Here is a 2,500-nt window from a genome sequence, read left to right on the forward strand (position 1 = left end):
TATTTTGGGCTCACTGATTAGGCGAGATCAAGGGGGCATGCCTGGGCACTTTGGGCTCAGTTTGGGAAGGCGGCGTCCGTGTGCTCCTCCGCCCTTCCCGCACTTGCGGCTAGGTTTGCCAAACTGCGCTGACCCGCAGCCCTGCCTTTTTGCCCACGGCACGGAACGACTCAAGTCTGGCTCCGTTCCAGGCCGTTGCCTCCGGCTGCCCGCCGTCCGGCCGGCCTGGGACGTACCCCGGCTGACGGCGCCGGAGGCCCTCTAGCAGCCACCGGTGCCGCGGGCCAATGGGTCCGGGCGTTCCGGAGCTATCGGTGGGGAAGTGCTCTCCCCTTTTCCTGACGCCGTTCGCCCGAGCAGAGGTGCAGCCTGACGGGACTGCTGTCGCCTTCCGCGGCGCACCGGCCCCTTTCACCTGCCGTCGACCGCGCGGAGCTCGGACCTCCCTCCCCGAAGTTATGGCCCCGGCGCCGGAGGGTGCCCGGGGCCGGGCATTCAGCGGGGTGAGTCTTCACCTTCCCGGTCAGCCTGCGGGGTCGGTGCGCCGGCACTCGACGCCGGAGGGTCCCCTCTTTCCGTAGAGCCCCGCCCGGTGCCGATCGGCCGGCGGATTGCGGAGCGAACCGCGCCTGACCGACGGGCCTCGGAAACCCGTTGCAGTCGACGGGGGGGAACCGGACAGCGGGACGAGGTGCCGATTCCACCCGCAGATTCGATCCCGAAATCCCGCGGGATTCGGCGGTCCGACCCGACAGATTCAAACGTCGCCCGGGCGGCCCCCAGCGGTCGGGCCGGCCTGGTTCCGCCACCGCCCGATGCCCCTCGCCCCCGGCTACCGCCGGCCGCGCAGACCGAGCGAATGCGGCCGGACGTCCGGCGGCAATCGGCCGGAAAGCGGTATGGCCATTTCCTACTGTCCCTCGGACGGGCAGAGGGGCGGCGCCGGGGCACTCGCGGACCAGGCCGCGCCCCTCCGAGCCCTACCGCCTGCCGTCGACCGCGCGGGGATCGGACCTCCCTCCCCGAAGTTATGGCCCCGGAGCCGGAGGGTAGCCGGGGCCGGGCATTCAGCGGGGTGAGTCTTCACCTTCCCGGTCAGCCTGCGGGGTCGGTGCGCCGGCACTCGACGCGGGAGGGTCCCCTCTTTCCGTAGAGCCCCGCCCGGTGCCGATCGGCCGGCGGATTGCGGAGCGAACCGCGCCTGACCGACGGGCCTCGGAAACCCGTTGCAGTCGACCGGGGGGAACCGGACAGCGGGACGAGGTGCCGATTCCACCCGCAGATTCGATCCCGAAATCCCGCGGGATTCGGCGGTCCGACCCGACAGATTCAAACGTCGCCCGGGCGGCCCCCAGCGGTCGGGCCGGCCTGGTTCCGCCACCGCCCGATGCCCCTCGCCCCCGGCTACCGCCGGCCGCGCAGACCGAGCGAATGCGGCCGGACGTCCGGCGGCAATCGGCCGGAAAGCGGTATGGCCATTTCCTACTGTCCCTCGGACGGGCAGAGGGGCGGCGCCGGGGCACTCGCGGACCAGGCCGCGCCCCTCCGAGCCCTACCGCCTGCCGTCGACCGCGCGGGGATCGGACCCTCCTCGCCGAAGTTATGGAGGTAGGACCGGGAGGCTGCCCAGGGTCGGGACTTCAACCGGCTGCCGCCACCCTTTCCCGCCTGTCCCACGGGCTCGGAGATCCAGGCCCTGCAAAGACCCTCCGGTCGCCACCCGACAGGTGCTTTACCGGAGAAATCGTAAACCGGCGTCAGGGCCGGACCTGTCCCGCAGAGGGCAGCCTGCGCCCTTATGCTTTCCCTTTTGCTTTGGCCCCGCAGTAGCAAATGGTTCACCGATAAGTCGGGAACCCACACGCCCGGCCCCACCCGCCCATCCTTCCGCAATGCATCGCCTAGACACACGCACCAAGGGCGCTCTCCTTCCCCCGCCTCCCACATCCCACAGGATGTGCCCTCAGACCACGGCGCCCACACAACCACCCACCCACCCAACCTTCCTAAACACGCCGGCAAACATGCATACAAACACGGCCACCTTCGCAAATTCACCCCCACGCCGACTATTAAGCCCGGCAAGACTCATTGCAGCCAACCGCGGCCAAAAGTTGAAGTGACAACTCATTAACCAATTTCCAAAATTAGGCCAACTGAATAACCAGACTCTTTGTCAATCTGACGACGGGGGCAAATCATAAACCGGTTCTGCCCACTGCTAGCCTTCGCAAAGTCACCCCCGCACGCCGACTATTAAGCCCGGCAAGACTCATTGTAGCCAACCGCGGCCAAAAGTTGAAGTGACAACTCATTAACCAATTTACAACATTTGGACAACTGATTAACCAGACTCTTTGTCAATCTGACGACGGGAGCAAATCATAAACCGGTTCTGCCCACTGCTAGCCTTCGCAAGGTCACCCCCGCACGCCGACTATTAAGCCCGGCAAGACTCATTGTAGCCAACCGCGGCCAAAAGTTGAAGTGACAACTCATT

Source organism: Heterodontus francisci, unplaced genomic scaffold, assembly GCF_036365525.1.
Source record: "Heterodontus francisci isolate sHetFra1 unplaced genomic scaffold, sHetFra1.hap1 HAP1_SCAFFOLD_1687, whole genome shotgun sequence".
Taxonomy (NCBI): Eukaryota; Metazoa; Chordata; class Chondrichthyes; order Heterodontiformes; family Heterodontidae; genus Heterodontus; species Heterodontus francisci.